Source organism: Telmatherina bonti (assembly GCF_933228915.1).
Source record: "Telmatherina bonti genome assembly, chromosome: 22".
Lineage (NCBI taxonomy): Eukaryota > Metazoa > Chordata > Actinopteri > Atheriniformes > Telmatherinidae > Telmatherina > Telmatherina bonti.
In genome coordinates, this window is record NC_136631.1 from 20548230 (window position 1) to 20558769 (window position 10540).

Sequence of the window (10540 nt, forward strand, 5' to 3'; positions counted from 1 at the left end):
AATGTAAACCAGAAATAGCGTCAGCAAGCAATCAAATACTGAATTAGCCAGGATGAGGATGAGGATGAGGATGAGAGAGAGAGAGAGAGTGAGAGAGAGAGAGCGCGAGAGAGAGAGAATGGAAGCTCGAGCCAAGCCAGCAACAAAAATGTAAAATAAAACTATTAAAGGTAAAGTTATGTAAGCAGCTTACATAACTTACACAACTAGGAAGGTTGGAAAGATGGCAAGTCTAATGAAGTTAACTAAATATGTCAGGGTAGACTATCAGGCGGATACCGGGGGAATGGATTTAAAAAGGGCAGCTTCTGCTAAGACACCAGCTGGATCGGAGACAATGGAATAATGGGTCGGCCTTACTTCAGCGCCTTGGTGGTCGAGAACCCGAACCTTGGGTCCAGTGGGCAAGGATTCAGTGGTCGTCCTGATACTTGTCCAAAGGGGACCTCCACAGAAGCTGGACCCAACTCTGATTAGAATCCACAGGTCCCGGGTGCCGGCAAAGTCCTGGGATCAGCTGGAGCAGTAACGTTCGGGTCGTCCGTGCGTTACTGGTCACAGTCTTTGTGGGCCGGGAGAACAGCTTCGATGGTGTGTCAGAAGCAAAAATTGTTCAGCCAGAATTGGAGGAGTTTTCTGGTGTTAAGCAGGAGCGAGCTTACTTACTTAACAAAAACGAACATGACGCCAGACGGACAAAAACACAACTAAAGCAAACATCAAACGAAAACGAAAAGAAAAAATAAGAGAGAAACAAAAGAAAACGAGAGAGAAAAAACGAGAGAAGAAACAAAAGAAAAAAGGTAAGAATGGAAGAGACGAGTTCCGGGAAGACCCGTAGTTAAATTTGGCGCTCTGGGGCGGACTTTAGATTATCCAATCAGAGCGCAGGGGTCAGGACATGGGGTCTGAAGGTTTGGTCAAAATACTAAGTTCTTGGGGAATTAAACTTAACATTTTTCCAACCTCAAAACATGTCTATAAAATCCATTTATAGATGAGAAGAAGTATGAATGATCCTCATAAATATGAACCTTAAAACAGTTTTGCTGCTGTCAAAAGGGGAAAAGGTTTGTTAACAGGTACAAGACATTTCATTAAGACATTTCAAGACTTCAATACACTTCATCATCGATGATTTTAACTTTCCACGAACCTGGTGGGTTAAGAAATCATTTCCACACAGCAAGTTCTTACTTTGAGTCAGAGTTGGTAATAACAACAGCATATAATGTTAATCACGGTGTATTTAATCAGCCTGAAATGCATATCTCAACCTGTTCGAGGGTGTCTGCTAGATGGTGCCATTGCTCCATCCAAGGAATCACAGAAATGAACTAACTTGCTAACTTGCTAACTTTTGTGGATTTCACATCTGAAAAACGGTTAAAGTCTTGGATTAATTTAGAAAGGAAGAAGAGTCCATTTATCCAGGTGTGCTGAGGATACATCCAGTATTTTATACAGTTTAGAATTCAGAGCTTAAAGGTCCTGCTCTGGAATTTGATCTTTGTGTGCTGAGGATACAAAGGGACCTCCTGGGGTGATGGACGACAGGCTCTTACCAGGGTCCAACTTCAAAAGGGTGCCACAGTCTGTCTGTGTAGACATATCCTACCAGGAACAAGGCCACCAGGGTTCCTGGTTTAAAGTGGAGGTCTGTCTACCTGGATTAAGATGGATCTGATTTTTAGGGCTTTCATTGAGCTCTGTTTTGGAGATGTGTGGATGGACTTCCTTTTGAAGTAGAAAGTCCTGAGTCCTTATCTGATTTGGGGGTTAATTCGGCCTTGGGGGTTGCTACAAGCATCTCTACCAGTATGTAAAAGCCAAACTAAGTGTTATAACACTACTGTTTCAGTGTTTACACTATTAACTTCTTCTTAATAACAACTCAAACATTTGCTAAAACACATGTATTCTGTTTATTTTTTGTCATGGGCTTCTCCTGGCAGTGTTTTTTCTTCTTCTGGATTTTTAGGTGGGGGTGAGCAGGCTTCCTGGTGGCTCAGGGCGGAGTCTGGAGTGCTAATGGAACACACCTGCTGCTCATCTGGCACTGCTATTTAAGCACTTGCAAGAGCTCCAGTCTCCGCCAGATTATCTCACAGTACCTTTGGTAAATCCGGCTCCTTGAGAGTCTCAGTCTTCTCGAAGAGTTATTTAACCAATGTTTCTGCTCCTGCTATCTACGCAGCATCGCCTTGCCTGGATCCACTCCACCAACCCAAGAGTTATTTCCAGCTGCTCTGCTCGCCCTGCCGTCTTGTCCACCATGCCTGGGAACTTGACTATCCCCCTCCAGCCAAACAACCACCCCTGGTCACAGTAAGCTCCATCTTGGCAAAAAACTATCTCGGAGACTTCATGTCTTTTGGACTCCACTAATTATCTTCTCCTCCTAGAAACACAACCTGGACAGAAAACACCCAAGCGATTCTACATATGTTTGCAATAAATTGTGATCCTACTCACGTGCTATCTGCATCTTGGGTCCAATCTAGTGTGGCAGATTTTCCTTGCCGTGACTTTTGCCAAAACAAAGAATCTAGAAACACAGATTGTGTAAATGTTTTACAGTCAATAGTGAAGAATGAACTAACCTGAAGGATTTAAAGAGCAAAGTGAAGAAGACACACCAGATCATTTGAAAGGAGGGAGTGGCCTCACTACTTTTTTCCATTTCAGAGTGACATCCTGCTGATATAAAGATCTATTGTGATGGGCTGAGCAGTGAAGCAGTCTGGCACAGGTTGAAAGTTTAAAAAAAAAAAAAAAAAAATAGGGTTTTTATTTTGACCCAAAAAAAAAAGAGAAAAAGTTGTTTTAACACACATGAATACATCAGGCCTATAAAAGAGGTCAACTTAAAACTATAATCAAAGAATTTGTAACAGAAGTAACTCAAACAAAATGAAACACAAACTGACCTAACAAATGACACACAAGGGTAAACTTAAATAGTGGCTAATCAGCCCAAACAGACAAACCCAAACCTGATTGACTGGAAGAGGCTGCCACACATCAGCCCAATAAGGAACACCAGGAAAGGTAGAAATGTACAATGCACACGTGAGTGAAACACATTCTAGTGTTGCTAGGTTTGTTTTTTTTGTGTGTGTGTCCTTCCTCTTTGTATCCCGGGACAGTTGATCTGTCAGCATCATCCCTCCGACTCTAACAATCCAACATACATTCTGCTCTTTTGGACCATGTTGAGGAGCTGACAGGAAGCAAAGGCGTCTCCACGGTGACAGAGCTCAGTGTTGGCATGGCAACGTGGAGGACATTTCTGCTTGCATTCTGTACATCGATGGCAGATTTAACTTCTAAAGAGGGGGGGAAAAAAAAGTAAAAAGGGTGCCACAGTTTTGTTTTTGATTTCAGCTCAAGTCTCTTAATTTAAAGCTTCTTTATGCCTTTTTAGTTTTTATATGTTCTGGGGAATATATCATGCTGTATTAAAGCCGCCGGATGGAAGACATATGCACCCCGGGGGAGGGAGAGGAGAGGCATCGATCAGTAGCAGCTCTCATTTATCCAACGCTCGGACAAAAGTGACCTTCGCCAATAATGTCTGTACGTCCATAATTTTGGTCATCGTGGTGGAATGTTTTTTTTATTTTTTTTATTGAAGTTAATCGTCACGTTCAACCAAAAGAAAATACTAAACAAAAAAAACGGTCTACCTGCTGGACTTTCTGCGTATTTATTCCAGCGTAAAATTGAGGTTTGCATGTCTGAAAAAATGGACCACAAAGTCACACTTCGACATTCCACAGAGAGCAACAGCTTCGATCACCATCATCTAGTTAAAATGATGACTTGTTTGTGCAAACGAATGCAAGATTGTGTGTTTGAAAAATGTAATCTTTTTTTTAATATATATGCAAGAATGCACCAAGTTACCAAGATGATTTTTTTTAATCATTTTTTAATCTTAATGCCAACTGATTAAAAGTGTTGCTGTGATGGCCAGATACCACTAACTTTTATTTGACTTTTTTTTTTGTACATTAGGCATTGTTTTGTTTTTCAATGATCATGAAATACAACCCTTCAATCGTACCTGATGAATGCACTGCCGATGGTTGCCATGTGTTTTCTTTTTGTACTTTCGCCACAGTGTTTGCATCTGAACAGTTTCCTGACTGTTGGCCTTGTCACTGTGACCACAAACTGCACCCACAGGACACAGGTCCAGGTCTGGAAACACCCTTTTTTCCTTCCCATTGGCCTGCATTTTAAAGGACCAGTTATAAACGTAACAAACAATTATCCTAATCTTGTAATATGAACGTACTTTTATTCACTCATTTGTATCAAGAACGTATTACAAGACTTGTGTACATGTGGAATCTTGTATGAGGTTTAACAGGCAACAGTCTGATTGTTGGATTAGAAGCCAGAATGACGCCTTTTCTGGCAAAATATGTGGAAAAAAAAACTGACGTTTAATCCAATTACATTCATAAATGAGGTATTTAGAACATTGAAATAAACACTTAGGCCAAATAAGTTGTCCTATAACCACTCAGACTGAGGAAATACTTCAAACTTAAACTCTGTAGAAGTTTAAGTTAATTAAAAATGGCCACGTTCTACTTTTACAAAAGTAGAACCTTCCTTTTCTTATGTGAAAATATCAGGTCTGAATCTGCAATCATTTAAGTCTGTAATGATCTGTAGGGTTAGATTTAAACCTGGGCTCGTGGTCATGTGACAGTCATCTGTGGTAGCTGCTGTTTTTTGTTTACCAAAATCCCAAAGAGGTTGTCAGTGTTTTCTGTGACCTGCGGGACCAAACAGGCAGATCTGGATTGTAGAGAAAAAAAAACAAAAAACTCCACTGATTGTCTTAAATGACACCAGCAAGAACTTTTCTGATGGCCGTCGTGGTAGAAGCTCCATCATGTTCATCTTTTCCTCCCCTCGTTTGTAAATCTACATCGCAGCCGATGTGCTTACTGTAAACTTATCATCAATGATTTGGGAAAGTAAATAAATTTTTAAAAAAAGATGTCATACTTCTTTAAATGAAAGCTGAATAAATAGATGACTTGAACAAATCAGAGCTTCTCGATGAGTCTTACTTTGATGTCAACAAACATTTATTCAATTAAAAAAAACAAAAAACTATTGTGATCTAGCGATGGTTATCTGCGTCTTATCTTCGAGGATGGGCCGATTCGATGGACTGACTTAAGTTCCCTGCCTCCTGTCTCAGGACACACAGGAGGGACTGGGAACTCTCTACAATCTACAGGAAGGAAGAAGAGAAACTATGTGAATTTTGTCTTGTTTTTCCTGTGAGAGCAGTTTAGGAGTATTTGTTTTTCAGTGATTAACGTGAGCACGCAGGGAGTTCAGCATCCGCTGGGTGGATGCGTCACAAGCATGCTCGGACCTCGTCCTGCGGGATATGAAATCATAACAACGCAGCGCAAGCTCACTCCGACACTACAGGAGGTTTTTTTTTAAAGGCTTTTTGTGGAAGAAATGTCATGTTTTTAAGCACAAAACAACTGAATTGTTCATAAAAAGAGAGAGTTAATCTATTTTAGGTCTTTAGAAGCTGTTAAAAGTTAAGATCTTTGTTTAAAAAAAAAAAAAAGACAAAACAAAGACATGCATTATTTAAGATACATCATGCCACAATGGTGTGTGTTTGCCTGCAACAAACGCTATGAATGCAGAGGGGAAGAGTTTACAGATGTGGCCTAAAGGGTTCTTTTAAGAGTTTTAACACTCTTAACCCTTTATTGGCCAAGTGACTATTTTTCATCACTTCGTTTTTTCATATTCACCGTCAAACTATATATTTTTTGTTTATGTAACAACAGAATGGAGGTCTTGGTTGATATCAGAAGGACAAACTTAGGTTAAAATTTCTCATTTAAAAAGGTATTTTATTGAGTGCTCTATGAAGGGTTAAGGCAGAGTGGTACACACTTTGCTGTAGGCGGTCTCTGTCTCCGCGATGGTGCGATCAAACGTGGCTCGGGCCGCCAGCTTTTGGGCCAGACTCTCGTTGATTCAGCTCAGCTTTTCTGAGAGGATACGGATGTCATGTTGCAGCCGTTCTTTCTCCTCTTCTTCCTGCCTAATCTGCCGGTTCAGCTCATACCGCTAGGAGGTCCTCCAAACCTGATCGAGACCAAAATAAAGATAATTACTGTGGATGTCTTAAAATCTGTATTTCCATATGTCTTTCGATAGTTGAAGTTCTGACAACAAAGTCATACAAAAATGATCAATGAAAATCAAATGTATCAACCCACGGAGGTCTGGATTTGGAATTATACTCAAAATGAAAGTGGAAAAACACACTACAGGCTGATCCAACTTTGATATAATGTCCTTTAAACAAGTCAAAATGAGGCTCAGTAGTGTGTGTGGCCTCCGTGTGCCTGTATGACCTCCCTACAACGCCTGGGCATGCTCCTGATGAGGCGGCAGATGTTCTCCAGAGGGATCTCCTCCCAGACCTGGACTGAAGCATCCACCAACTCCTGGACAGTCTGTGGTGCAACTTGGCGTTGGTGGATGGAGCGAGACATGATGTCCCAGATGTGCTCAACTGGATTCAGGTCTGGGGAACGGGCGGGCCAGTCCATAACATCAATGCCTTCGTGTTGCAGGAACTGCTGACACACTCCAGCCACATGAAGTCTACCATTGTCTTGCATTAGGAGGAACCCAGGGCCAATCGCACCAGCATACGGTCCCACAAGGGGTCTGAGGATCTCATCTCGGTACCTAATGGCAGTCAGGCTACCTCTGGCGAGCACACGGAAGGCTGTGCGGCGCTCAAAAGAAATGTCACCCCACACCATTACTGACCCACTGCCAAACCGGTCATGGAGGATGTTGCAGGCAGCAGAACGTTCTCCACGGTCTCTCCAGACTCTGTCACGTCTGTCACATGTGCTCAGTGTGAACCTGCTTTCATCTGTGAAGAGCACAGGGCACCAGTGGCGAATTTGCCAATCTTGATGTTCTCTGGCAAATGCCAAACGTCCTGCATGGTGTTGGGCTGTAAACACAACCCCCACCTGTGGACGTTGGGCCCTCATACCACCTCATGGAGTCTGTTTCTGACTGATTGAGCAGACACATGCACATTTGTGGCCTTCTGGAGCTCATTTTGCAGGGCTCTGGCAGTGCTCCTCCTGTTCCTCCTTGCACAAAGAAGAAGGTAGCAGTCCTGCTGCTGGGTTGTTGCCCTGCCACGGCCTCCTCCACGTCTCCTGATGTACTGGCCTGTTTCCTGGTAGCGCCTCCAGCTCTGGACACTACGCTGACAGACACAGCAAACCTTCTTGCCACAGCTCGCGTTGATGTGCCATCCTGGATGAGCTGGACCACCTGAGCCACTTGTGTGGGTTGTAGACTCCGTCTCATGCTACCACTAGAGTGAAAGCACCGCCAGCATTCAAAAGTGACCAAAACATCAGCCAGAAAGCATCGGAACTGAGAAATGGTCTGTGGTCACCACCTGCAGAACCACTCCTTTATTGGGTGTGCCTTGAATTGCCTATAATTTTTTTTTTTTTTTTTTTTTAATTACAAATGCCGCATCAGTATTATTACAGTCTTTAAAATGTTTGCTTTTTGAAACCTTTAACTATATTCAAGATCAAGATTCATCAGTTTCTTTGAAAAAAAACATTAATTAATTTCTATATTTGTTCTATTTGTGGTATTTATATTTATATATTGTTTTATCTCACTCACCAGATCAGATCCAGTATTTACTAAATATCTGTTGAATTTAACAATCAAGGTAATATCTTCTATGGTATCATTATTTGTGTTTAAAAAAAAAAAAGTAAGCAAGAGGATTAGCTCTATCATTCCCATCATTTTTAATTTCAATTTAATACTTTCCCTATACTTTCCATATATTCTTTATATTATTCTTATAATATTATTAATATAATAATTAATTAATATATTATTCTTTTTTTTTAAATATTTTTTCATCATGATCCTTTTTACTATATTTCTTATCATTTAGTCCATTTCTTTTTTTTATACCTTATATTTTAATTCTGCCTTACTGGTGCTCTTTATAAAGAAATCTTTACAGCATCCATTTTTTTTTCTTTTTACAGACATTTAAAATGTTTTTTTTCTTTACTTTGATTGTTTTATTTGCTGTAGCAAATTTTGTTGTATGCTAATAAGAAGGGTTCATTTAAAGTCATTTAAAGAGTATATATATCCTGGACACAATCAGAAGGCAGATTTCAGCCTCAAGGTGAGGTCAGTTAACCTGCCACCGAGCCAAACCAGGACTAGATTAACTGGCACGTGACAAGGTTACAGGCATTAAAGCCATATGCATTTTTTTAAGCTTCTATTTTTGCGCTTATAGAGAAGAGAAGATTAGTTAAAACTAGTACTGAAATGTCCCTGCTGTTTCCAGACAGCTGCATTTATAGGTGGTTTCCCTTGTGAACTGAGTTAAACGCTCTTTTCCAGGTGAATGTCTGATCTGTGGAAGCCAATCAGATTGTGCTAGATAAAAACCAGTATGGAAATTACTTGGAAAAAAGTGGATTAACTTCGCTTAAAATTTAGACACTCGACAAATTCGTAATTGAGATTTAGGAACAAAACTGTACAAAAACAATTATAAACTGCAGGAAAACACGTTTTTCTTTCATGCCCGAACGACGTATCGTAGCCCCAAATTTATTTTACCAACTAAAAACTACCAAAATGCCTTCCACACCTGCCCTTCGTTACAATAAAAATGTATATATTAGTTTTAAACTAGAAAAAAAAAGCGCAAACATACCCAAAGATCTATAAAAAGCTCCTGGATCCAGACGGTGATCCGGATAATTTCACCACAAAATTAAACCAGTTCTTCCTTTTTACATTTACAATAACTCCTGAAAACTTAATGAAACTCCGCCCATACCTTTTTTTGAGTTAGCATGAACAGAAACAAACAGATAAACAGATAAAAGCCGGTTAAAACAAAACTTGTATGTAATGATCGAAACAAGCTTCTTACACTTTACAACTTCATTGTTGTAAGACTGCAGAGCGGTCGGGTTGACGTTAATGTCCCAAACACGGTGGTATGGTGACGGTAGTGTCGTCTTTCTGAGGAAAACAAGAGAAAGTAGCTCCAACTTCTGCTGCCTCGATAGACCTGCAACCAATGTCCCTCCTGTCACCGCGCGCTCCCCTGACAACTAAACCGGATGTTTTGAAAGCTTCTTCTTCTACTATTAATTTAGCTGCCCGAGGTGGAATGCGTCGTGCTTGCGCCCCCTTCTGGCAGTTGGAGCCACGTTTTCTGATTGGATTTCAGGGATAGAATTTGATCATGTTTTGAAAATTGGTTGTTCACAGGGCCGGATTAAAAGTGCACAGGCCCCTGGGCCCAGAGTGTTCCAGGGGCTCCATTCCCCACCGCAACATTGTGAAAATTGTGAATGAAATGACATTTCTAACATCTCTCACCCAATGGTACCACTAGGAATACACTAGACACTGTGGTGCAACTATCTGGCTTTTATGTACATTTTGTTTCATGTCCAAACTGCTGGTGTTTACTCTCCACATTGGCCCTAAGAGGGCCCTGGGCCTGTACCCATACGGCCAACTGGATAATCCGGCCTTGGTTGTTTAAATTAGATTAATTTAAACCAATCCAATCCAAGTTTTGATCTGGATTAAGCCTTCCGTTTGTATTGCTCACAACATTTTTAGAAACTTTGTTTCAGGAAACCAGGATTGTCCTAATCCAAATAAAGGGTTGGATTTTAAGGTGGAAAGAAAATGTGATAAAACTTTTTAATTTGGTCAATAATATACTTTTTTAAATTCAGCGCATTGGCTTTTATTTATATTTTGGACTTGAATCGTTTAACCATGAATATTAAAATAGATAAAAGTTGGCATAGGGATGGAACTAATAAGCCTATCAGCATAGTAACCAGTGGTGTAGTGGGCCCTCAAGAAGTGGGTTTACTCTCAAATTTTCACCCTTGTTATAAAAATAGGAACAGTAGCCTGGAAAAATCACTGTTTCAGAAAAAGTGACATGTAAGACTACTCTATTTAGTTTAGCCCAACAATCAGTCAATAAATTTGCTCATAGTCATCTGCTCTAACTTCTCATTTATGAAATGATACACACACACACACACACACACACACACACACACACACACACACACACACACACACACATATATATATATAGTTGTTCTGCCCTGCCTCCTTGAGGAAGATCTGACCATAATCTGGTTCTTCTCACCTCCACCTACAAGTCCATCATTCAGCAGCAGCCAGTCATCACAAAGACTATCAAAATCTGGTCTGCTGAAGCTGCAGATGCTCTTAGAGGAGGCTTTGAGGCTACAGACTGGAATGTCCTCTGTGAACCTCATGGAGACGACATCAACGCTATGACTGATTGTGTGACAGATTACATAAACTTCTGTGTGGACAGCATCGTCCCAACAAGAACAGTGAGGTGCTTCCCCAATAACAAACCCTGGATCACCAGTGACCT

The 10540-nt window shown here is 40.7% G+C and overlaps 1 long non-coding RNA gene across 1 annotated transcript; it reads right to left on the reverse strand.

Annotated features, from left to right (window-relative positions):
- Window positions 1-1633: 1633 nt before the first annotated feature.
- Window positions 1634-9200, reverse strand: LOC306772872. The gene is made up of 3 exons (XR_013771785.1): window positions 9029-9200; window positions 5953-6147; window positions 1634-2548 (listed from the first exon to the last, which is right to left on the reverse strand). It is a non-coding gene; the product is annotated as an uncharacterized lncRNA (long non-coding RNA).
- Window positions 9201-10540: the final 1340 nt, after the last annotated feature.